Source organism: Myotis nattereri (genome assembly GCF_964212035.1).
Source record: "Myotis nattereri genome assembly, chromosome: 15".
In the NCBI taxonomy this organism is placed as follows: domain Eukaryota; kingdom Metazoa; phylum Chordata; class Mammalia; order Chiroptera; family Vespertilionidae; genus Myotis; species Myotis nattereri.
The window spans coordinates 53,784,609-53,811,757 of record NC_138090.1 but is presented as its reverse complement, the minus strand read 5'-3'; the positions used below and the strand labels follow the sequence as shown (position 1 = coordinate 53,811,757).

Below are 27,149 nucleotides of genomic sequence, written 5' to 3'. Positions count from 1 at the left end.
GCCATTATAAAAGTGGAAATGTCTTTGACCAAATGTCCAATCACAATATACATCAGGTTATTCCTATTGTGGAGAAAACACACAATGGAAGTAAATGTGTCCAATCTTTTCAGCAGTCCTCAAATTACGTTGAACAGGAGAATATTCATTCTGGGGAGGAGGCTTACAAATGGAATCCATGTGGGAGAGTCTTCAGTCAAATATTCAATCTAAATATAATGGAAAAAATCCATAGTGGAGAAAAACCTTATCAATGTAAAGATTCTGGTAAAACATCTAATTGGCTTTCAAGTTTCACTCTAAATCAGAAAATTCACACTGCAGAGAAGAGTTACAAATGTAAAGCATGTGGCAAAGCCTTTAAATGTCATTCATCTCTTATTGTACATAAGGAAGGAAATCATACTATAGCAAAATTTCACAAACTGGGGGAAAATGGAAAAGGCTTTAGTCAGTCCTCAAGACATAATCAACATCATAGAATTCATACAGAAGAAAAGTCTTATAAATGTTCAGAGTGTGGCAAAGTCTTTAGCCGGCCCTCAACCCTTAATATTCATCTGAGAATTCACACTGGAGAGAACCCTTATAAATATAGAGAATGTGGAAAATTCTTTAACAGCCATGCAATTCTTAGTAATCATCACAGTGTTCATACTGAAGATAAGCCTTATAAATGTAGAGAATGTGGTAAAGGATTCCTCCACATCTCAAACATGATTCGACATCAGAAAGTTCACACTGGAGAGAAACCTTACAAATGTATAGAATGTGGCAAAGCCTTTAACCAATCTTCCTCCCTTAATCGTCATCAGAGTGTTCATACTGGAGAGAGGCCTTATAAATGTACAGAATGTGGCAGAGCATTCAGTGAGTCCGCAACCCTTAATCGACATCAGAGAGTTCATACTGGAGAGAAGCTGTATAAATGTAGAGAATGTGACCAAGCCTTTAGCTGGCCCTCAACCCTTAGTAATCATCAGAAAATTCACACTGGAGAGAAACCTTATAAATGTAAAGAATATGGCAAATCCTTTACCAGCCATGCAGGTCTTACTAATCATCAAGGTGTTCATACTGAAGATAAACTTCATAAATGTAGAGAATGTGGTAAAGCATTCCTCCATGCCTCAAACGTGATTCGACATCAGAAAGTTCATACTGGAGAGAAACCTTACAAATGTATAGAATGTGGCAAAGCCTTTAGCGATTCATCTTCCCTTATTAGACATCATAGGGTTCATACTGGAGAGAAGCTTTATAAATGTAAAGAATGTGGCAAAGCCTTTAGGCAGTCTTCATCCCTTAGTTACCATCACAGAGTTCATACTGGAGAGAGGCCTTATAAATGTAGAGAATGTGGCAAAGCCTTCTGGCAATCCCAAACTCTTACTGACCATCAGAAAACTCATACTGGAGAGAAGACTCATGAATGTAGACAATGTGGCAAAGTCTTTAGCCGGGCCTCAATTCTTACTGCACATCAGAGAATTCATACTGGTGAGAAGCCTTATAAATGTAGAGAATGTGGCAAAGCCTTTAGCTGGTCCTCAAACCTTACCACGCATCAGAGAGTTCACACTGGAGAGAAGCCTTATAAATGTGGAGAGTGTGGCAAAGCCTACAGGCATTCCTCAGCCCTTATTTACCATCAAAGAGTTCATACTGGAGAGAAGCCTTATATGTGTGGAAAATGTGGCAAATCCTTTGGCAACGCTTCAAACCTCTTGGCACATCAGAGAGTCCATACTGGAGATAAATATTAAAGATGTGAGGAGAGTAATAAATCCTTTACCATCATTGAGAACTTGCTGAACATCACAGAATTTTAAATGGGAAGAAGCTTTCTGAATGTGAAAAGTATAGAAAAGTCTTTAAAAGGCATTTTTGTATTACTGTACATGAGAGACTTTCATACTAAAGAGAGACCTTACTAACTTGGAGCATGTTCAAGCGCTCAAAATTTACTGAATAACAGAGACGTTTATATTGGAGGAAACCTTACACTGTAGAAAATGTGAGAAAGCGCTGGCTGGCATTCCTCGGTGGTTTAGCTTTGACCTATGAACCACAAGTCAGGGTGCAATTCCTATTCAGGGCACAGACCCTGGTTGGGGACTCAATCTCCAGTGTGGGGCATGCAGGAGCCAAGTGTTCCATGATTTCCTCTGATCAGTGATATTCCTATTACTCTCTCTCTTTTCCTGTCTAAATCATGATGGCGGCGGCTCTGAGTGGTCCCAATGGCCGCTGACACTTGCCCAGGGCTGGGACGGGCGGGGGAGGTGAGGCCCAGTGGTGGCAGCTGTGAGTGCTCCTGATGGCCCGCAGGCGCTGCTTCAGCTCAGCCCACAGCTCCTCTTGGCACCTCTCATAGCCATCGCCACATGCTGTGGTATAAAACATTGTGTAAGTTAACTGAAGCACAGGCACCACCTCCACGCCACACCCCCACTGAACCTGAGGCGCCCTCCCCATGCTGTTTCTCCTGAGGCCTGTGGGAAGATCCTGCCCTCGGAGAGAACTGGCCACAGAGGAGGAGGGTGGCACCACAGACATCGGGGTGGGCAGCCTGGCTTCCTGCACACCGAGGGCCTGGGAGGACCCCAGCCACAGAGGTGGCACAGGGCCCACTGACAATGAGGCAGCTGTGGTGGCAGTGGCCCCTGTAACTGAAGGTGTGCTGATCATCTGTGGAGCCCTCTCAGCAGGCCGCCCTCGCCCTCCCCATCGCCGCTGGCTCATCCCCGTGCAGCCTCCTGACTCCGAAGGTATGCAATTGCAGGGACATTCACTGTGGCAGGCCAGATTCACACCCTCCTGGCCATGCTGCCTGGGTTTGCGGACCTGCACAGGCACATGCCTCCTGTGCGCACATCATCTTCTCCCTTCCCCCTGCTCGTGTGTGAATGTCCCCCAGCGCATCGTCACCCATGTGTGCCTGGACCACAGCGCATGCACGTTTCCCGTCCTCTGCCACACTTCCCTCAACCCTGTCATACCTACAGGGTTGACACAATGTGCACACGTCCCCTCTGGCACGCTCAAGTCCTTTGGAGCGTGTCTGGGTGCTCAGGGTGAGCACTCTGTGATGTGACAGAGGGCAGAGCAGTGACACCCTGTTCCCGTGTAGTCTAGTGTGGTGATGAGATTGCCTCCGTGGGGCTAATGCAGGTGCTGAGGTGAGAGCAGGTGTGGACAGACACACCTGGTGGGCTTGGCATGGCCCTCGCTGAGGTGCCTTCGCTCAGTGTTCCAGATCAGGAACCCAGAGGAGGTGAGGAGGTTCGTCCTCTCAGTGAAACGGCGGGAGAGCAGTGCGACTGCAGAGGAGGAATGTGCACTCTGGGTGTCGGGACCCATGAACGAAGCCTGCCCTGACTGAATGTTGCTCGCTTGGGGCCTAGCTCACTCCTGCAGGGCAGTGGGTGACAGGACATGCTTTTCCAAGTTAATGAGAGAAAACATTGATTCTCCTGCTGCCCACAAAGGTGGGAAGCAGAGTGGGGAGATATGCAGGAAATGAGTGAGATTCCCCGCCTGGGGGTTCCAAACCTGCTGTTGGTTCCTTTCACCATGACTAGAGAAGTACAGAATGTCCCCACAAAATATATACACACTTTTGAATACCTACTAATTACAATGGGTTTAAGTATGAAAAGAAACAACGGAGCTGTCATCTGTTAAAAGTGTGGGCATAAACTGGCAGTCGGACATCCCCCGAGGGGTTCTGGATTGGAGAGGGTGCAGGTCAGAATTTTGTGCACCAAGCCTCTAGTATATATGTAAAAGCCTAATATGGAAATTATCCGCTGGGGAGTTCAACTGGGAGAGTGGAAGTTTCATCACTTGCCATGATGTGCACTGACTACCAGGTGGCAGTGATGCTCTGAGACCTCTTGCAAGCTACTTCAGGGTAGGGGTGATAGGGCCAGCAGTCTGGTGAGAATGCAGGGTGTCCACCAAAGTCCCTCTTCCCCTGCTACCTGGGACACCAGGGCTCATGCTCCAGGGAAGCCCCCTGTGCTCAGGTGCTGGCATCCACGAGGAACCTGCCCCACAGCTGTGCAGCCTCTCCCAGCCACTGGGACCACAGGGGCTGTTTGGGCTTCCCTTGGGTTCACTTGGGAGCCAGCCTGCAAGGCTGGCTGGGAGAGAACAAGCTGCTGCCCGGCTTCCCTGTGGTACTGCTGGGTGGCCCAGAGGCCCACACTGCGCCCCTGACTGTGGTGTCTGGCTGTGCTCACCACATCTCCACGTGGGTACTCGGGCACAGTGACTCTGTGTGAATAGACACCCCTTCTCAATGTGATTACCTCACCAAAGCCTGTGGCCAAGTTCCATGTTACTGCCTCATGCAGAGACTTGTGGTAAGGATGTTCATTTCCTTATCTATAATAAAAGGGCAATATGCTAATTAGACCACACATATTCTGGAGGTCATTTTGGATGTGCTTCCTGATGAAGCTGAGGCCGGAAGGAAGCCAGCCCATGTCCCAGCTGCCTGCAGACAGCTGGAGGAGAGAAGCAGCCCAGGTCCTGGGTTCTGGAGGGAAGCTAGTACCAGCAGCTGGGGGAAGGAAGGCCTACTCTTGCATGAATTTTAGTGCATTGGACCTCTAATGTGAACATAAAAGGAAACAGTAAAACTAGCTTTCAAATTTTTACTGGCATCATTTATACCCCAAATAATTTTAAACTTGAAATATACAAGTTAATATTCATTATTATATTTATTGTGGAAATTCTGAAGATGGTACTGGTGGATTTTGCATAAACCAGATCACGTATGTATGTTCCACAGACATTTCTAAAAGCTTATTTCCAATGGAGGGCTTCCTGGTTCTTTTTTCAGAAATAATATAAGTTTTGAAAAATTTAAAGTGTTTTTATCCTAATACGATTTTATTTTATGTTTGTACTAGAGGCCCAGTGCACAAAAATTTGTGCACTCGCGGCCAGGGGAAGGGGGGGAGGTCCCTCAGCACGGCCTGTGCCCTCTCGTAGTCTGGGACCCCTCAGGGGATGACCACCTGCTGGCTTAGGCCCACTCCCCATGGGGGGGGGGGGATTGGGCTAAGCTGGCAGTCAGACATCCCTCTGGTAGCCCGGGAGCCCTCGGGGGATGTCCACTTGCCAGTGGCAAGCAGACCTAAGCTGCAGTCAGACATCCTTAGCACTGCCGAGGAGGTGGGAAAGGCTCCCAACCCCACTGCTGTACTGGCAGCCGTCAGCCTAGCTTGTGGCTGAGCAGAGCTCCCCCTGTGAGAGTGCACTGACCACCAGCGGGCAGCTCCTGCATTGAGTGTCTGTGTGTCATAGTGACTAGTTATTCCCAGTCGTTCTGCTGTTAGCAGCAATTTGCATATTGCCCTTTTATTATGGGGATAGAGGCCTGGTGCATGGGTGGGGGCCGGCTGGTTTGCCCTGAAGAGTGTCCCGGATCAGAGTTGGGGGTCCTGCTGGGGTGCCTAGCCAGCTGGGGTAAGTGGCTGATGGCTGTTTGCAGGCTGGCCACAGCCCCATCAGGGAGGGGTGTCTGGCCAGCCTGGGTGAGGGGCTGAGGGCCGTTTTCAGGCTGGCCACACCCCCTTCAGGGTGGGGGTCCTGCTGGGGTGCCTGGCCAGGCTGGGTGAGGGGCTGATGGCTGTTTGCAGGCTGGTTAAGCCCCCCAGGGGGAACTCACCCCATGAGGGTGTGGCTATCGTGGATGAGGGGCTGAAGGCTGTTTGCAGGCTGGTCACAGCCCCCAGCCACTCAAGCTCCCAGTGTAGGCTGGCTGGAAGCAGGTATATGGTATTTATTTGTCTTCTATTATTGAAACTTTGTTGCCTTGAGCGGAGGCCACACGGCTGTGTGGAGGCCACACGGAGGCCAGGGCAGGCAGGAAGCTTGGCTTCTTCCATCGCTGGGGCAACCAAGCCTCGTGCTTGCTCCAGCTCTGTGGCTGCTGGCCACCATCTTGGTTGCGTTAATTTGCTCTGATTCGCTGGTGGGCGTGGCTTGGGCGTAGCAGAGGTGCAGTCAATTTGCATGTTTTTCTTTTATTAGATTAGATGTTCACATTGAAAGCATTTTTTTTTATTGATTTCAGAGAGGAAGGGAGAGGAAGAGATAGAAATACAAATGGCGAGAGAGAAATCATGGATCCCCTGCTTCCTGCATAGCCCACACTGGGTATGGAGCCTCCAACCAGGGCATGCGCCCTGACCAGGAATGGAAACCTGACCTCCTGGTTCTTGGTTCTATGCTCAACCACTGAGCCACGCCGTCTGGGCAAATTTCATTATTTTAAATAATTATATGCTTATGCTGAGATAGATTTAATGTTCTGGACAAAAAGTATAAATAAAATAAGCCGATATCCCAGGACTCAGCTTACTCCCACTCATGTCTACTCACTAGGCAGAGAATGTCCTGCTGTTTGTTTATAGATGAAATCTTTTTCAGTGAAACATACTTCATATTAGATGTTCACTAACACATATTGTGGTAAAAATTGTTTTGGGTATAGAGGGAGATGTAATTATTGGGTATTTGATCAATGGTTTTAGGCCTACATTTCAGAGAATGTGCCACCACACAAAATGTTGCAGAATTAATGATTCCTTTGTTGTTTATTTTTGACCCTAAATGTGCCGCAGTCTGGGCTTGAACCCGCAAGCCTGGCACAATGGGATGAGGTTCCAACCAACAAAGTTACTTGTTGGCCAGGACAAAATTAATGAATCTTTTTGTTGTAAATCCTCACCTGAGGCTATTTTTCCATTGAATTTTAGAGAGAGTGAAAGGAAGTGGAACAGACAGAGAAACTTCTTTGTGAGAGAGACACATCCATTGGTACCTCCTGCAAGGGCCAGTGATCCACCCTGCAAGGTAGGTACGTCCCCTTTACCACAATCTAAGCCAGGACTGTCAGTCCATGAGCCAATGCTGTATCCACTAGTGATGCCAGCTAAGGCCAGATTTAATGATTGTTGAGCTAAAAATATATCCCAGTGTCTTCAGTGTGTATATTTGGTAGGTTTGTTATCCATACATAACAGATCACTCAGAACTAGAAAATAAGAAATGGGGGATTCGGAACTGAAGAAGTGGCCAAATAGGTTATAATCTTATATAATAAAAGCCTTATACACTAAGTGTCCAACCATTCATTCGACCGACTGGTCACTATGACGTGCATTGACCACCAGGGGGCAGATGCTCCTACCAGTAGGTTAACGTGGTGTGGGTGTCTGGCCTATGGGGACTTGGCAAAACAGGCCAGACACCCCATGGAACCCTCCCGCGGTACCTCCCTGACCCCAATTGTGCACTGGTGGGGTCCCATGGCCTGGCCTGCTTCCTCTCACAATTCGGAGCCCCTTGGGAGATGCAGGAGAGTCAGTTTGGGCCTGATCCTCGCAGGCCAAGAGGAAGAGGGATCCCACCAGTGCACCAGGCCTCTAATAATATAAGAACTAAACGTTCTGGCCCAGCCTGTGTTGCTTAGTGGATGAGCATTGACCCATGAACCAGGAGTTCTGGTTAGATTCCTGGTCAGGGATCATGCCCAGGTTTCCCCTTCAATCCCCAGTCAGTGGAACATTGATTCTCTCTCATCATTGATGTTTCTTTCTCCCTTCCTCTCTGAAATCAATAAAATATTCAAAAAAATAAATGTAGTTGCTCTTTTTTATAAATCCTTGTCCAAAGATATTATTTCCATTGATCTCAAGAGAGAATGGGTGGGATAGTGGGCAGAAAGACAGAGAAACATTGATATGAGAGACACATCAATTGGTACCTCCCTCAGACACAAAGGGCGGGCTGGAGATCAAACCCTACACCGAGGTACTAGACCTGACTGGGAATGAAATCTGTGATTGTAGGGAGGACGGCACTGTAATCCACTGAGCCACACCTGCTGAGCTGTAGATTCTCTTTGAAGGGACTTAAAATAAATTTGAAGGTACATTATATGAGATATGACTAACATAAACATATCACCATGTGAAGAAGTTTATCTCAAAGGTATTTCTAACCCTGTCCCCTTTGGCTCATTTGTCTGCATGTAATGCCATCCACCAAAAGGTTGCAGGTTTGATTCCTGCTCCTACAAATGCCCAGATTGGGGGAGTGATTCTAGATCTCCTCACGGCGCTTTCGGGAAGCAACCAATGGATGTTTGTTTGAACATGGATGTTTCCATCTCTCCCTCTCTAAATTCAGTTTTAAGAAAAAACACAAACTTTAAAAATATCTTCAAAGCAAGGCATTTCCCAGCTTTCTGCTGCACCAGAGAGCTGTTCTGCCAGCTGGAGGCACCTGTGTGTATGAGCCTAAGTGAAAGCAGTGGAGAAGGGCTCAGCCACCCCGGAGCTATGTGCAATGATGAATTTTGCTTGATGTAAGCCACTAAACTTTGTGGTGTTTTATTCCGCAACAAAGACGAGTTGTAAGAGAAAAGACTTCCTGAGATTGAGGTGCTCAGTAATAAAAACCTAATGCATGTGACTTGGCTGGATGGAGACTGTGGACGCTGCAAGCGAAGCAACTAGGATGGCAGTCTGGAAGCACAGAAATCCTGTTTTTTTGTTTTGTTTCTGGAAATCATGTTTAGATCTAGGGGAAAAAACTTCTGCCAATAGCACATGAAGCAGAGCAACCACCCCATAGATTCATAAGACATACTGAAGTATTGTTGCATTAAGAGAATCATTTTGGGGTGGTTTTATATAACAGATAATGAAATTGAAGCGCTCTTAAGGACTGAATTGTGTCCCCTCAAAATGGATATATTGAAGCCCTAACCCCCAATATGTCTGTATTTCTAGACATATTGGAAATATGGGGGTTTAGGGAGGTCTTTGAGGCTATATGAGGTCACAAGAGTGGGTTCCTTATAAAAGGAGGACATAGAATAACCTGTCTGTATGTATTCTTGACATTTTATTTGGATAATATCAAGAAAGGATAGTTCAGCCCTGACTGGTTTGGCTCAGTGGATGGAGCGTCGGCCTGCGGACTGAAGGGTCCCGGGGTCTATTCCAGTCAAGGGCATATACCCTGGTTGCGAGCACATCCCCAGTCGGGGGTGTGCAGGAGGCAGCTGATCGATGTTCCTCTCTCATCAATGTTTCTGGCTCTCTATCCCTTTCCCTTCCTGTCTATAAAAAAATAAAATATATTTAACAAAAAAAAGAGGATAGTTCAATGTCTTTTTCTGAGGTAAATGGGCAATGTTTATTTTTGATGTGATTATTTTGGATTAAGTGTTATATTCAAATGCTTGATGGAATAATAAAAGGTGTGTAGTGAAAAAACAGTATTTAAGGTAATTCAAGTGTTGGACACAACATTTGTTTTAGTTTATAACAATGTTCTTTAAAAGGTTTATTTTTAAGCAATGCTAATGTCCTAAATGATCACATGTCTTAGTCATCCAAGTCTCATATCCCAGGTCGAGTCCCTTTGTAAGACTCTGGAACTCAGCCATGTTGAGTCTTGGTTTCCTGGGGATTGAGGAAGGGAGCAGGAAACAGGAAAGGCTGCTGGTGTGGGTATGAAATTGCCCATCTACCCAGGGAGAGTTGTGGTTTCACTTTCTAGTTATTCATGCTCACACAGACCATTGCAATTTTTTGTTTAATGAAAGTGCTAAGCCTTGCATGAATTCCAATTAGAGTCATGTTCCTGGGTTCAAGCCCCTCCTCACCTCCAGCCCCTCACTGAGATCCCAGTTCCTGCAGAGTTGCTTCAGCCTCACTACCAACATCAGCCTGCATGGCTGGGGGATGGAAGGGCAAATTAGCTCTTGACATAACCCTTTTCAACTGTTAGTTTCCAACACACATGGATATTTTTCTTACTGCTTTTTAAAAAATATATTTTATTGATTTTTTACAGAGAGGAAAGGAGAGGGGTAGTTAGAGACATCGACCAGCTCCCTCCTGCACACCCCCTACTGGGGATGTGCCCGCAACCAAGGTATATGCCCTTGACCAGAATCAAACCTGGGACCCTTCAGTCCGCAGGCCGACGCTTTATCCACTGAGCCAAACTAGCTAGGGCTTTCTTACTGCTTTTATAATATACTAGAGGCCTGATACACCAATTCGTGCAAGAGTAGGCCTTCCTTTCCCTGGCTACCAGTACCATCTTCCCTCTGGCACCCGGGACCTGGGCTTTCTGCCCACTGCTGGCAGGCACCCAGACTCCGGCTTTCCTCACAGCCCTGGCTTTGTGCGGAAGGATGTCTGGTCTAATTAGCATATTACCCTTTTATTATTATAGATATGAAGTTAAATGTGTGAGTCACTGACTTCCAAACTTCACGATTGGAAATGGAGAGGGATGTTGATAAGCAGGCATCACTTCCAGATGGTGTTTCATTCCATCATCAATTTTAAGGAGGGAATCCACAGAAATGTCAGAAAGTTGGGGATCATGTTTAACACATCATTTCTGGAGGTTGCATTTGCTCCTCTGCCACAGAGAAGGCTCCTGTTTGATACATAAGGCTTCATCAGGGTTTAAGTGAGGGCATTCCCCTCTGTTCCATTGGTGTATGGATCTGTGTTAATCCAGGATCACACCCACTTAGTTATTCTTGCTTTGTAAAATTTTTTCCAGTGTAAAAAAGTGAATCTTCCAACTTTATTAAATTTGAAGTATTTTGCCTCTCCTGAATCTGTTTTGCTTAATTTTCAGCCAAAACTGTCTTGAATTTTGATAGGCCATCAATTTATTGTGTGGACATTGGGACATATTAAGGAATGTCTTTCAATTTATTTGTATCTGCTTTCTTTAGCATTGTTGTGTCATTTTCAGTGTGTAAGTTTTTCACCATCTTTGTAGAATGGATTGTCTTTATGTGTTTATCTGTTTATTATATATGGTGTGTTTCCTGGCTTCAGGTGACAATACTAAGAGGTGATATTTCATTGGCCTAAAGCAATTAAATACTTATATAGTTTAAACATAATCCTCTGTTCTGGCTTACTCTAAATTACATGTTTCTAAACAAGTCATATCTTTAAAGTAAATAAAGATTTATAAAACTCGAATGAATACCTATATTCATGAAAATACTGAAAAGTAACCAAAATAAAAAATGGTGATGGGACTAAGTACTCTGGTAACAGTTATTATTCTTATAACTCTGTTTTAAATATTCTTGATTTTAAAATTGTATTGTTTCCCAGATATAAGGAAAACTAACAGGAGATATTCTACATTAATATCCATGTTCCATTAACTAGGTTATAGGGACTACTAATGTCAAAATATTCATTCAAAAATGCATTCCCAGAACACAAAAACTTCAGAGACCACAACTTACAACCAGAAAATTTTTATCCCTTGAAAAATACCTAAATTAAAATCTGTTTCCCACTTTGATGGATGGGACTACCTCATCAGGTGCCTAACCATGAATGGATATCTGGGTCTGTCTCTGACACCCCCATCCACCTGCTTCCCTAACTCAAGCTGCCTCTCCCTTCACATGGGGAGACAGGGAGGGGCTGAGAGAGCAGGCTGCCCTTCCCCTCCTGCCTCTTCACTGAGGGTTTAAGGACCCAGGCAAATCACAGGCAGGAAGTTTCTGGTTTCAAACCCAATCTGCCTGCCTTTTGAATTTCTTGTAACTTCACTAAGAATATGCCCCCGGCTTGTGAAGATCCTGGGAAAGACCCCTCCCTGGGACACCTGCAGCTGAAGGGCAGACCAGCCAGTAGCTCTAAGCACAGCCTCTGGGAGCTGGGAAACTTGTGTGTGAATTCCAGGTTCCTCCTCCCTGTTTATGCTTTTGCCACAGCTGCCATTTACTCGCTAGCACCCTAATAAAGGAACAGCCTCTCTATCTGGGGTGCCCTGTGCCATCAGAGGGCACCTGGCCCTTTCCTCCCTTGCAGTGGTTCTCAACCTTCTGGCCCTTTAAATACAGTTCCACATGTTATGACCCCAACCATAAAATTATTTTTTTAAAAAATATATATTTTATTGATTTTTTACAGAGAGGAAGGGAGAGAGATAGAGAGTTAGAAACATCGATGAGAGAGAAACATTGATCAGCTGCCTCCTGCACATCTCCGACTGGGGATGTGCCCGCAACCCAGGTACATGCCCTTGACTGGAATCGAACCTGGGACCCTTTAGTCCGCAGGCCGACGCTCTATCCACTGAGCCAAACCGGTTTCGGCCATAAAATTATTTTTGTTGCTACTTCATAACTGTATGTTGCTACTGTTATGAGTTGTAATGTAAATATCTGATATGCAATATGGTAGTAGGCAACCCTTGTGAAAAAGTAATTCGTGTGCCAAAGGGGTCGCGACCCACAGGTTGGGAACCGCTGCTTAAAGACCTAAAATAAACGCCCTCTCTCTGCTCCTGTCTCTTCTCTCCCTTGTGAATCCTTTCGCAGCCGGGTCACCAGCCAAAACCCTGACAATGACGTGGGAAACTCCCCCAGGAAGGGCTGTCCCTGTGGGAGGAGGTGCGGGGACCCGGGGCTGCCCCCTCGCTCCTGCCCCGCCCTCCCTCCCTCTGTCCCTGCACAGGCCTGGCCGCCGGGCTCGGCCCCGCCCCCATCGCGGAGCCGCTCAGCTCACGCTCTGGCCCCGCCCACCCCGCGGGGAGGCGCATGCGCAGTTCCTTACAGACGCGGACGCCGCTGTGGAGGGGAAGGTGGCGGTTCCCCCTGAGGAGGGTGTTTGTCTTTAAAGCTGACGCTCCCCGTCCCCCTCCCCGCAGGGAAGGCTGAGGGCGCTGCCGGCGCTGGAGTCCTTGTTGGGGTCCCCGCCCCGGAGCCTCTCTCAGCGGTGAGTCCATGTCCCGGGAGGCTGCGCGGTGCGGGCGCCACGTTCCTTTGGGAGGAAACGGAGGCCCCGGCCCGGGGTCTCTCCACCTGTGGCTGTGGCCACCGCCTGCCGCGCGGTTTTCCCGCTGAAAACCGTTCCCGGGGCCGCCGGTGCTCCCCGCGGGGCTGAGAGTCTGGGTCAGGGGGTTCCCGCCCTTTGCGCCCCTCCCCCCGCCCGGCGCTTCCCGCCCGAAGAGCCCGGATGGCTCCCAGCCTGAGGGTCTGCACTCCCCTCCTAGGCCCACTCCCATTTAATAAGGGGTCTGCCTGCCCGGGGAGCACAGTGTGCATGGGGGGCGCTCAGGGGGAAGGACCTGGTGTCCCCCGAAAGGTGACCTGCCCGCAGGGAGGGGCTTTGTGGGCGCGGTGACTGCGGGGGGCGGGGCCCAGGCTGGGGGGTCAGGAGAGGGAGTGAGAGAGAGACACGTGGGCGGGAGAGAGGGCAGCGAGGGGTCCACAGAGAGGGGCCCATAGGGGGTGTGGGGGGGACTGGACGGCGACGGTAGGAGTGAGGGGGTCACTGGGGAAAGTGGCCTGAGGAGGAAGGAAGTGGAGACACAGGGAGGAGGGGGACCCAGAGAGAGGAAGGGGGGCTGAGAGGGGGCGGGTTCTGGGGAGCGGGGGCCTCACAGGAGGAGGCACTTGAGACAGAGACACGGGTTCAGAGGAGAAGAGTTGGGGAGCGAGTGCAGGGACAGAAAGGGGGGCTCAGGGGTGAGGGAGCAGAGGGAGCAGCCCTGAGTCCGCAGCTGTGGGAGCGGACAGAGGGGAACAGGCAGCAGAGGGGCCGCGGGCGGGGGGAGGGGGAGACGCAGCCGTGTGTGGAGATGGAGCCTCAGAGACCAGGAGACAGAGCCCCTGAAGGGAAGTAGGTTTCAGGAGTTTCATGGTCCAGGTGTAGGACAGACAGAGAGAAAAGGGGAGAGAGTGCAGGGGAGAGGGGGACACAGGAAAGGACCACAGTGGAGAGAAAGGGAGCAGGAGACAGACAGATCCACAGACAGAAATACATGTAGTGGGAGGAGGTAACCCTGATCTGGGTGAGGGGTGAGCTGATGGGGTGTGGATGGTTAAGTTGTGATATATTGGTTTGTGGGTTTTATGTGTGTGTGTGTGTGTGTGTGTGTGTGTGTGTGTATAGATATTTAAAGATACTACTATTGATCTCCTGGAGGCAAGGAGAGTGAGAGAGAGAGTTAGAAACATCAATGAGGGAGACAATCATTGATCAACTGCCTTCTACACGCCCCTCCCTGGAGATCAGACCTGCTAGCTGGCCATATAACCTGACTAGGACTGTAACTGTGATCTCCTGGTTCACGGGTCCAATAACAATCGGCGAGCCATGCCGCCTCGGTCTGCCTTTATATATTTAACAGCTTAATTGTCTTAGTTATACAGATGGAATGAGATTTATAAATCTCCAGTGTGTAAGGCTTGGGAATTTTATAATAATTTGCTTCCAATTGCAGCCCTTATTCACTCAGAGGGGAGAGACTTGTCTGTTGCTCCTGGGTCCCTTGTCATTTCTTAGGATGGCAACCAGGAAGTGACCTGTGTCTGTCACCTTCTGATGCTTTTTCAAGAAATATTAGAAGCCTTAGCTTTTTTTGCTGTGGTTGTGTGTGTGTGTGTGTGTGTGTGTGTGTGTGTTCCATGGATTTACTTTTTCTATGACTGAGACTTAATATATTATTTAAAAACATCCCGAGATAAATCCTCTGTGTCTTCTCATATCCCCCGAGGATCTTTAAGAAATACCCTCAGGTGGGCTTTCCCCCATGGAGGTGGACAGCTGCTCTGGGTGGGGCATCATTGGTTACTGAGGGCCTCCAGGTGATGGAAGGTGAGGACAGAGATTAGCAGGAGGGGTGCAGGATGCCTTTGTGAGAGTGGGGAGCAGGCTTTCTTCAGGGAAAGTAAGGGGGTGCTCTGTTTGGTTTGGGGCATCAGGACAGCAGCTTAGCTTCTCGGTTTTGTAGCAGTTTGTGGATGTCTTTTGGAGGAGAGACACATGAAGACTAAATAAAACCCCTCACAGTGCGGTCTCCATGTAGGAGCTCTTTGTTCCTCACTCTCTCTCGTCACCAAGGACAGGAGGGGTGGCCTTTTCTGCATTTCCAGGTCCTTCTGACTGTGAGTGTCGTGTGAGCTGATTGAGACGCTGTGCTGACGTCTTTGAAGGCAGATCCTGTGACTCCTCAACATATCCTCGCCCGAGAAAAGATCCCAGGCCCAGATCAGGACCAGGACCAAATGGCTGCTTCTCAGGTATCAGATAGGCCCTGTGTCAGAAGCTATGATTGCTTTTCCTCTAACATCTGGTGATTTATTTCTCTATTTCTAATGTATTGCCTCTGCCAGTTGTTTTTCTTTCTTTATTTCATTACTTTATTCATCATAGTCAATGTTAGCAGTTTCTAAATTTTTCTCTCTCTTTTTGTGTGTTTTTTTCTTTTTTTCTGTCTCTCTTTTTTAAAATATATTTTTATTGATTTCAGAATGGAAAGGAGAGGGAGAGAGCGATTGAAACATCATCAGTTAGGTTAGAGAATTATAGATCAGCTACTTCCTCCACTCCAGCCTGCACTGAGTATGGAGTCTGAAACCTGGAGTGAGCCCTGACCAGGAATCCAAACCTGCTCTCCTGTTTCATAGGTCAGGCCTCTAACTCTCAGCGACACTAGCCGCGCTATAATTCCTACCTTTAGTGACTTTCAACTACTCACAATATCCCTTTTGTGACAGATCAAACTGGGACGGCATCTATGTCTACCATCCCTACTGGGATGGAGTCAGAGGCTCTGGTATAATTGAAGAAGGCAAATGCAGGTTTTAGGTTCACGTGGCCTCAGCATCAGCTCTAGATCAGGGGTAAGAAGATGCACATCTTACTGCTCAGAATAGCCCAGAAAGTTCTGAAAAGAAGGGCAAATAGAAGAGACTTGCTCATTAGATTAGTATGAGAGACTTGGTCGGTAAATGTACTGTTAGCTTACAGAGCATGAGAGGTACACATGGATTGACACTTACAAAAATTAATGTTTATTTAAGATCATTTCCACAAATTTATGTATTTATTTATTGATGTATTTTTAATAGTAATGTCAGCAGTGGTAACCTGACCTTCCATGTGCCTCAGTGCACCTGATGTTCACATGGCAGAGGTGCTCCCCTCACTGTAGAGTTAACAGTCTCCCTTTCTCAGGAACAAGGGTTTAGTTGGGATTTAATGAAAGTTACACAAAGACCATCACTTCACATCTGGAAATATCCCTCTTCTTAGTTTGTGTTTCCCTGGAAAAGGGAAGGATTTACTTTTCTTTCCTACAGATCATTGGCTTTTGCATGGGAGCTTTAAACTAATCAGGCTTTGATTTTTTACATTTTTCTTATATTCTCTACTCCCATCATGCACATCCCCTGCAGTCTCATATTTTGTATTTTCTAGAAAGTTTCCAAGAATGACATTATTATTATTTTTCTAATTGCGTAAAGTATTACATATGTCTCCTTTTTTTTTTTTACCCACCCCCCCTTGACCTTCCTCCGGCCTCCACTACCCCCCAGTGTCTTGTGTCCATTGGTTAAGAATGACATTATTTTTTTTTAATATATTTTATTGATTTTTTACAGAGAGGAAGGGAGAGAGATAGAGAGTTAGAAACATCAATGAGAGAGAAACATCGATCAGCTGCCTCCTGCACATCTCCTACTGGGGATATGCCCACAACCCAGGTACATGCCCTTGACCGGAATCAAACCTGGGACAAATGGAATCCTCGTGTTATAATCTCCAGTCAAATATTCAAGAAAAAAATCCACAGTGGAAAAAAATCTTATAAATGTAGAGAATGTGGTAAAGGATTCCTTTCTGTCTCAAACCTGAATCGACATCAGAAAATTCATAATGGAGAGAAACCTTACAAATGTAGAGAATGTGGCAAAGCCTTTATACCGTTCTCACACCTTACTACGCATCATAGAGTTCATACTGGAGAGAAGCCTTATAAATGTAGAGAATGTGGCAAAGCCTTTAGCGAATCCTCCTCTCTTAATACACATCAGAGAATTCATACAGGAGAGAAACCTTATAAATGTAGAGAATGTGGCAAAGCCTTTTGCGATTACTCCTCTCTTAATATACATCAGAGAATTCATACAGGAGAGAAACCTTATAAATGTAGAGAATGTGGCAAAGCCTTTACTGGTTACTCCTCTCTTCATCATCATCGGAGAGTTCATACTGGAGAGAAGCCGTATAAATGTAGAGAATGTGGCAAAGCCTTTAGTGCTTCCTCCTCTCTTAATCAACATCAGAGAGTTCATACTGGAGAGAAGCCTTATAAATGTAGAGAATGTGGCAAAGCCTTTACATCTTCCTCCTCCCTTAATCGACATCAGAGAGTTCATACTGGAGAGAAGCCTTATAAATGTAGAGAATGTGGCAAAGCCTTTAGACGGTCCTCACAACTTGCTAAGCATAAGAAAGTTCATATTGGAGAGAAGCCACATGAATGAAGAGAATGTAGCACATCCATTGGCAGCTCCTCAAACCTTACTGCACATCAGAGAAGTCATACTGGATAGGAGCCTTATAAATGTGAAAATGTAACAAAGCCTTTAATCAGTATTTTTGCCTTATTGTACAGAAGAGTTCATACTTGAGAGAAGTATTACAGATATGTGAAGTGTCATAATCCTTGACCAGCAGTGAGAACTTACTGAACATCACAGAATTCTGACTGTGAACAAGCCTTATGAATGTGAAAAATGTAGTAAAGCCTTTGAAATCCATTCATATATTACTATACATGGGAGACTTCATACTGAAGGAGACACCTTTAACATGCAGAGCATGTGCAAGATCCTATACCTATAGATGTAATGAATATCAGATTCTTATAGTGAGGAAAAGCTTTAAACTATAAAAATGTGAGAAAGCACTGACTGGCTTGCCTCAGTGGTTTAGCTTAGATGTATGAACCAGGAGGTCAGGGTGCAATTCCTGCTCAGGGCACAAGCTCCAGTTGGGGGCTCAATTCCAGGTGTGGGTCATACAGGATCCAGCCGATCAGTGATTCCCTCTCATTGATGTCTCTATAGCCCCATCTCTTTTCCTGTCTGTGCTATAATAATGGCATCTAAACTTCTTTCTCCCCCACATCAGCCCTTCAGGCCCCTGTAGCTTCTGTTCAGTACTTTGGAATTTTACTAATGATGTAACTGACATCAGAATTTGGCAAATATATAACTTTACATTCATGAAGTAGGAACTCACCATTCTATTTTTAGCAGGATTCTAAAGTTTTGAATATTATTAATTTTTGGAATATAATAAATTGGCTTCTGTGTACTTTATAACTGGAGTGATTTTTCTTGTCCTGATTTTCATTGGAACCCTGAAGAATTTCTCAATGTAACCTCATTAACTTTTTTCTTGGGGTAGAATCAACTGGCGTAAAACTGATTTTATTCTCAATTACTTGAATGTAGCTGAATGTTGGTCATTCTTTCTAGAGGAACCGCAGAGACCATGGCAGATTTGCAGTTGAAGAATTTTATTTTGCATCAAAAGTTACTTTGTATAGTGATAGCATGACCACAGGTATGTTTATAGGCAATAGTTATTCTTCCTGGGTTTCCCAAGCCATCACTATAAGTTCCAGGGACAGGAAGCTAGCAGAGATTGAAATGAAAGCCCCCCATTCATTGCTTCTCCAATGTACTGTTGTAAATTGTACAAGCTGGTAAATATCAGATGCTTGGCATGGGCCAACCCAAAGGATCACACAATGATTAAAGAAACTAGATGTTGGATACTCTTCTACTCTACTTCCTGACATTCCCATGGAGCATTCATATGTATAAGAATCTCCTGATATTTTGTCTCTAGTTCTCATTATCTGGCCCAGGGGCTTTATGGTTTTGTTCTGTTCCGGACAAACTATTGGATCCAGATCATTCATAGGAATTCGGTTCCATGTTTTGGTACTGTAGTGAGGAATATGGAGGAAGTGTATTGATGTAAAATATACATAAGATTTTTTTTTTCACACGGTCATTAGGAAAATAGATGAAGTAGACATTGTCCCTTGGGTTAGAGGGTATTCTTGTCTTCATTTTTTCCAGAATGCATATTCTTCTGCTGTGAGGTTAAAAGCTCTTAAGTCAAAGATTTTAGCATTGGCTACCAGTGGTCAGCAAACTGTGGCCCGCGATGCACATGCGGCTCTTTGGCCCCTTGAGTGTGGCTCTTCCTAAGCCTTAGGAGTACCCTAATTAAGTTAATAACAATGTACTACCTATATAGTTTAAGTTTTAAAAATTTGGCTCTCAAAAGAAATTTCAATCATTGTACTGTTGATATTTGGTCTCTTGTCTAATGAGTTTGCCGACCACTGCGACTTGGGTCAGTGGATAGAGCGTCAGCCTGTGGACTGAAGGGTCCCAGGTTCAATTCTGGCCAAGGGCACATGTCTGGGTTGCAGGCTCGATCCCCACTGGGGGTATGCAGGAGGCAGCCAATCAGTGATTCTCTTTAATCATTGATGTTTCTATCTATCCTCCCTTCCTCTCTGAAATCAATAAAGAAATCTATTTTTTTTTTTAAAAAGATTTCAGCATTGTTTATCTCATGGCACATATGAGCTAACTACAGAAATTCAGTGGTCCACCAAGATATATATTTTGCCAGTTTGCCAAAAGAAATGTGTCATGTGTGTTTCCTTCCCATGTCCCGCGTGGGTCAGGGTTCAGGACTTAGAAGCAGAGCCGCACACAAATGAAAGAGAAAAGACACGAGATAATTTGAAATATTGGGGAGCCAGGCGGGCAAGTCCAACTCAAAGAGAAAGACTTCCACTGATGCTCAGGCCGCTCCAATCTTTTATATGATCTGGGGTAACCCTAGGGTAAGGAGGTTTCAATGACACACAGACTAGGTCATAGCATGACCCTTTGGTAGGCAAGTTCCAGTAACAGGCAGAAAATCTAATCAACAATAATCAACAAGGAACTAAGGTGGGGATGATGCTTCAGCTACCATTATCTAGATTAACTGGGTGGTGCACCTGACCGTTGGTAGAGATTCAAAGGTCACCAGGTTTTGGGGTCCCTACACTTCTCAGCTAGTGAAGACAATAATTGGTTACCGACACAAATGTATGATTTTGATTAATGCATACCACACAGCTGTTACTCTGTTGCCTGTTGTCATATATATTATTAGACATTTTATGGATAATGTAGTTTGTGCTGCTTACTAAATAGTCAGATGTTGCTTGTTCTAAAAATTCTTGCAGCACACCAGTTTTCCTGTGTGACACTTCAGTAGAAAATCTCTGGTGTAAACTTATCCAACCCATTTTGTGTAATGTGTCATTTAATACCACTTTTTCCTTATTGATTTATGTCTGGGAGAACTGTCCATTGATGTCAATGGGAAGCTAAAGTCCCTTACTATGAATGTATTAATTTAAAAATGTCAAAAGCTATTCACCTGTCAATAATCACTTAAAATATAAATGGGCCCTAACCGGTTTGACTCAGTGGATAGAGCGTCAGACTGCGGACTCAAGGTCCCAGGTTCGATTCCAGTCAAAGGCATGTACCTTGGTTGCGGCATATCCCCAGTAGGGGGTGTGCAGGAGGCAGCTGATCGATGTTTCCAACTCTCTATCCCTCTCCCTTCTTCTCCATAAAAAGTCAATAAAATATATTAAAAATATACTATATAATAAAAGCCTAATATGCAAATTGTCCCATCAACCTGGAATTTGACCAGGAGTTTGAACGGGTGGGGGGTGGGCGGTGAAGGGCCAGCTGCAGCAGTGGCTACAGGTAGCAGGAGGCAGGGGGTCGGGAGGCCCTTCCCACAGTGGCAGCAAGTGGCCGCTAGGGACCCTACATGTGCATGATTTCATGCACTGGGCCTCCAGTATATATATAAATGGATTGCCCTAACCGGTTTGGCTCAGTGGATAGAGTGTCGGCCTGCGGACTGAAATGTCCCAGGTTCGAATCTGGTGAAGGGCATGTACATCCCCAGTAGGGAGTGTGCAGGAGCCAGCTGATCGATGTTTCTCTCATCCATGTTTCTACCTCTCTATCCCTCTCCCTTCCTCTCTGTAAAAAATCAATAAAATATATTAAAATCTACACTAATAAAAGACAAACATGCAAATTGACCATACCTTTGCTATGCCTTAAGCCACACCCACCAGCCAATCAGAGCGACTATATGCAAATTAACCCAACCAAGATGGTGACCGGCAGCCATGGAGCTGGAGCAAGCAGGAGGCTTGGTTGCCCCAATGATGGAGGAAGCCAAGCTTCCCACTTGCCATGGCAGCTCTGAGCTCCACTCAAAGCAACAAAGTTTCAATTATAGAAGGTAAATAAACCCCCGATACCTGCTTTCAGCTGGCTGTGGCTACGGAGCTGGAGTGAGCAGGAAGCTTCCCTCCCGCCCGCCCTGGCTGGCTCTGAGCTCCTCTCAAGGCTACAAAATTTCAATTATAGAAGGTAAATAAATCCCAGAATAAAAAAGCAAAAAAGGAGAGGCTGGGAGCTACCGTTGCCGGGGGGCTTGGCCACCTGAAAACAGCCCTCAGCTTCTCAGACTGGCCAGGCACCCCAGTGGGGACCCCCCACCCTAATGTGTGTGTGGCCAGCCTGAAAACAGCCATCAACCCCTCACCCAGGCTGGCCAAACCTCCATGGAGTGAGGGTCCCCACTGGGCACGGGGGCTTGACCATTCTGCAAACAGCCATCAGCCCCTCACCAGGGCTGGCCAGGCACCCTGGCGGGACCCCCACCCTGATCTGGGACACCCTTCAGGGCAAACCAGCTGGCCCCCACCCATGAACCAGGCCTCTATCCTATATAATAAAAGGGTAATATGCAAACTGACCCTAATAGCGGAACGACTGAGAATCACTTGTCACTATGACACCCACTGACCACCGGGGGGCAGATGCTCTATGCAGGAGCTGCCCACTGGTGGTCAGTGTGTTCCCACAGGGGGAGCTCTGCTCAGCCACAAGCCAGGATGACAGCTGCCAGTACAGCGGTGGTGGTGGTGGGAGCCTCTCCCGCCTCAGCAGCGCTAAGGATGTCCAACTGCAGCTTAGGCCTGCTCCCTGCTGGCAAGTGGATATCCCCCAAGGGCTGCTGGGCTGCCAGAGGGATGTCTGACTGCCAGGTTGGGCCTGATCCCCCAGGGAGCGGGCCTAAACCAGCAGGTAGACATCCTCTGACAGGTCCCAGACTGCAAGAGGGCTTAGGCCCGGCTGAAGGACCCCCCCGAGTGAAGACACTGGGTGGCTGAATGCGTTAGAAAATAAAACCCATACATATGCTGTCTAAATGAGACCCACTTCAGATCAAAAGACACAGCATGAAAGTAAAGGGCTGGAAAAGAGTTATTTCATCTCTACCTTTGGGTCCCCAAGATTCTTTTCTACAGAGAACTTTACTGTAGTGAGAGCTCTAATTGTGGACTGTGTATATTTAATGGGTGTGAGAATAAATGTGCTCAGAGTTAGCTGACCTATGTGGAAGCGCTGACTCTTAAAGAAGTCAGCATGTAAACAGTTTTTCAATACCGAGAAACCTGTGGTGCATGGAGCTGGAGCAGGTCAGAGCAGGCCTGCTGGGAATCTCAGGTAAAGATGCCTCTTTTATGTGAACCACTTAATTGATGGCTTTACGTTCTGTTTCTAAAATTTGGAAATCCTATAAAGGAAAAACTGTGCCCTTGGAGGGGAAAAAGTTTGCTTAAGGCATGCAAGGGAATTGAATGCAACACAATTATAGTAATCAGTCATTTGCTAACATTGTAGTTCATTGTTAATACCTAGATGCCAGGTGCAAGAATTCATGCTGACTACTTTGAAGGCACATTCTGTGACTCCTCAACATTTTGTCACCTGAGGAAACAAACCAGTCCCTGATCAGGACCAAATGGCTGCTTCTCAGGTAAAAGATGTGTCCTGTGTCAAAGGCTGTTTGCTTTTCTTTGAACTTCTGTTGATTTATTTCTCTTTCTCTTCCCACACCTGTGTCTCCTCTGCTGCCACTGTTACAGTCTGCCCTGTCCCCCACAGCTGGCTGGCTCTCATTGCTGCTTCTCCCTCTGCCCCGTGATCCCTAAACCCCCCCTTTTTGTCCCTACACTCGCTCCCTTTAATTTATCTCCTCTGAACCAGTCTATCTGAAGTGTCTCCCCCTTTGTTGCCCCCTCTTCTGTTCACCATGACCCCTCTCCCTCCCAGCTGCCCTTCATGTCTCTGGGGCTTCTTCCTCTCCTCCCTATTTCTCAAACTTTTGATGTTCTTGCCTTTCCAGGTTTATTTCCTTTCCTTATTTCTTATGATAGTGTCAGCAGTTTCTATATGTCCCTCGCTTTTTTAATATATATTTTTGTTGATTTCAGAATGGCAAGGAGAGGGAGAGAGAGATAGAAACATCAATGAGCAGAGAGAATCCTTGATCAACTGCCTCCTGCACACGCCCCACTGGTGATCGAGTCTGAAACCTGGAGTGTGCCCTGACCAGGAATGGAAACCGGCCCTCCTGGTTCAGAGGTTCACGCTTTTCGTCTCAGCCACTCTCACCAGGTATACTTCTCTCCTTTTTCCCAGAGCCTTCTCTGCCTTCATTTTATGCAGCCTCCCCAAGGCAGGAAGCATTCCCTCCTTTAATTAATGACTTTCAACTACTCAGAACATCCCTTTTGTGACAGATCCACCTGGAAAGGCAGCCATGTCTAACATCCCTATTGGGATGGGGTCAGAGGCTCTAGTACAGGGGTGGGCAAACTTTTTGACTCGAGGGCCACAATGGGTTCTTAAACTGGACCGGAGGGCCGGAACAAAAGCATGGATGGAGTGTTTGTGTGAACTAATATAAATTCAAAGTAAACATCATTACATAAAAGGGTACTGGTCTTTTTTTTCAATAGTTTTATTCATTTAGTTTGCCCACGGCTGCTCTAGTATCTTGAAGAAGGGAAATGTAGATTTATGTTCAAGTGGCTGCAGCATCAGCTCTTGATCAGGGGTAAGAAAATGTACATTTTACTGCTCAGAATAGCTCAGAAAGTTCTGATAGAAGAGTAAATAGTAAATAGAAGGGACTGGCTCACTAGATTAGTACGAAAGACCTAATAGTTAAATGTACTATTAACTTACAGAACATGAGAGGTACATGTGGATTAACACTTGCAAAAATTAGTGTTTACTTGTGATCATATCCAGATAATTATATTTTTAAGTAAATTTTCTTTTTTAAAAAAATATTTAAAAAAATATATATATTTTATTGATTTTTTACAGAGAGGAAGGGAGAGGAATAGAGAGTTAGAAACATCGATGAGAGAGAAACATTGATCAGCTGCCTCCTGCACACTCCCTATCGGGGATGTGTCCGCAACAAAGGTACATGCCCCTGACTGGACTCAAACCCAGGACCCTTGAGTCCTCAGGCTGACGCTCTATCCAATGAGCCAAACCGGTTAGGGCTTTTTTATTGATTTTTTTACAGAGAGGAAGGGAAAGGGATAGGGTCAGAAACATTGAGAGAGAAACATCGATCAGCTGCCTCCTGCACACTCCTCACTGGGGATGTGCCCGCAACCAAGGTACATGCCCTTGACCGGAATTGAACCTGGAACCCTCTGTCCTCAGGCTGACGCCCTATCCACCGAGCTAAACCGGTTAGGCCACATCATTATTTCTTTATTGAAGTATTTTTGGCAGTAATGTCACAGCAGTGGTGACCTGACCTTCCCTGTGCCTCAGTCACCTGATACCCATTGTCTCAGTCCACCTGATGATCACGTGGCAGAGGTGCTCCCCTCACTGTAGAGTTAATAGTCTCCCTTTCTCAGGAACAAGGGTGTAGTAGGGGTTTAATGAAAGTTGTGCAAAGACCATCACTTCACATCTGGAAATGTCCCTCTTAGCTTGCATTTGCTTTGGAAAATGAAGGACTTACTTTTGTTTCCTACAGATCATTGGCTTTTGCATGGGACCTTTAAACAATCAGGCCTTGATTCTTTACATTTTCATTATATTCTATACTCATATGAGAGACATACCCTACATTATCACTTTTTGTATTTTTTAGAAAGTTTCTCTCTCATCACTGATATTTCTATTTCTCCCTCTCTGAAATCAATAAAAATAAATATTAAAAAACTAGCCAACAACCACTACTTCCTCATTAGTGAACTCAGGAGCGAGCCTCAAGATTGAGGGGCACAGGCCTCCTGGATCTTATCAGAGTTGTCATAGTGGGACTTGTGGCAAAGGCAGTAATAAACACCAAAATTTCCTGCATTTGCAATGGGCATACAGCCAAGGCGTGAGCAAAAAAACTATCAGGATGGCCCGGCTGGCATGGCTCCGTGGTTCAGTGTGGACCTGTGAACCAGGAGGTCATGGTTAGATTTCCGGTCAGGGCAAATGCCCAGGTTGCTGCTAGAGCCTCAGGATCCCGTGTGGGGCTTGCAGGAGGCAGCTAATCAACGATTCTCTCTCTTCACTGATGTTTCTCTTTCTCCTTCCCTCGCTGAAATCAATAAAAATAAACAAACTATCAGGGCCCTAACCGGTTTGGCTCAGTGGATAGAGTGGCGGTCTGTCGACTCAAGGGTCCCAGGTTCGATTCCGGGGTCAAGGGCATGTACCTTGGTTGGGAGTGTGCAGGAGGCAGCTGATCGATGTTTCTCTCATTGATGTTTCTAACTCTCTCCCTCTCTCTAAAAAATCAGTAAAATATACTTTAAAAAATAAAATTAAAAAACTATCAGGATGACGCACTCATTGTTCTAATCTAGATCGTGCTGCGGATCCCTCAGGTGGGACATGTCCATGGCGGCTTCCTGGTCAACTTCCTTCTTGGTTCTGTGGCCCTGCGCTTGCCTTCGGGGATGACGGGTAACTTCATTTTGATTCTGGACCTGGCAGAGGCGCTCCTGCTGGAGACAGTGATGATATTCCTGGCGGTGTACGCGGCGGCCACTGGTTGCTGCAGTTGCCAAAACAGAAGAAGCCCTTTCTGGCCTTTGGAGACTTCGTACCATGTAGCACTTCCGTGGGGCCGCCATCGTAGAAGTCGGGCACTTGGCCGTCTGTGTGGGAATGACGGACAGAGCGGGGACATGGAGGCCCCCGAGGCGACCCAGAGGCCGGCTCGCGGCCTGGCCGCTCAGCGACTCCCGTCAAAGGAAGTTCCCCTTCTTGTCCCCTACCAGCGGCGCCGAGCCGCAACGCCCGCCACAGCGCAGGGCGTGGCCCACAGGACCGGGACGCTAGCGGGCGACGGCCGAGGACATGGCGACAGCCGACCTCAGAGGAGCATTTCTTTACCCGAAAAAGACACTTTGGGAGCTCAGCCCTGCCCAGACGGCTTCCCACGCAGGTTCAGGTTTATTTTGTCGCGGCTACTGCGCATGCTCAGCCTCTTGGCTCCGCCCCTTCCCTAAAGCTCCCCTCAGGCCACGCCCCTGGCGGGTGGGTTTTTGTTTTTTTGTGTGTGTGTTTTTTTTTTTGCTGCAAACCAAGCGGAAGCCAGACTGAGGACCGGTCCCGCCTCTGCAACGATTTCCTTCGGCTGTCTCCCGGGCCTGCGCATGCGTGCCCCCCCTCACTAGGCCCCACGCCTGCGCATGCGTGCCTCCTCACTAGGCCCCTTACTAAACATGCAGGCCAGTTCCATCGCAGATTTTTTTTTTCACCTGCAGGTGGTAGCGCAAGCGCGGCCTCTCCAAAGCCCCGCCCCTCGCGCGAGCCCCGCCCCTCGCGCGAGCCCCGCCCCCGGGACGCCTCTTACCCTCCGCCGCCATCTTGTAGGAGCTCGGAAGGTGGGAGAGACGTCCCAAGTCACACTGCGGAGCGTGAGTTTGTCTTTCTAGTTTCATGACCGTCCCCTCCTCTCCGCAAGCCCTAGGGGTCGCCCTGCACCTTGACGTCCCCGCAGGCGGCCCTGTCCTCCGTGTAAATGTAGGCGTCGTCCTCCTCAGAGGCCCGGGCACTTCCCTTGGGGTTTAAAATGGCGCCTGCCCTAACCGGTTTGGCTCAGTGGATAGACTCAGCGTCGGCCTGCGGACTGAAGGGTCCCAGGTTCGATTCCGGTCAAGGGCATGTACCTTGGTTGCGGGCACATCCCCAGTGGGGGATGTGCAGGAGGCAGCTGGTCCATGTTTCTCTCTCATCGATGTTTCTGTCTCTCTATCCCTCTCCCTTCCTCTCTGTAAAAAAATCAATAAAATTTTTAAAAAATTAAAATTAAAAA

At 46.8% G+C, this 27,149-nt stretch overlaps 1 long non-coding RNA gene across 1 annotated transcript; it reads left to right on the top strand.

Annotated features, from left to right (window-relative positions):
• Window positions 1–27,109, top strand: LOC308530462. The gene is made up of 6 exons (XR_013996853.1): window positions 1–2,771; window positions 6,780–6,876; window positions 12,742–12,809; window positions 14,972–15,118; window positions 22,712–22,829; window positions 25,693–27,109. It is a non-coding gene; the product is annotated as an uncharacterized lncRNA (long non-coding RNA).
• Window positions 27,110–27,149: the final 40 nt, after the last annotated feature.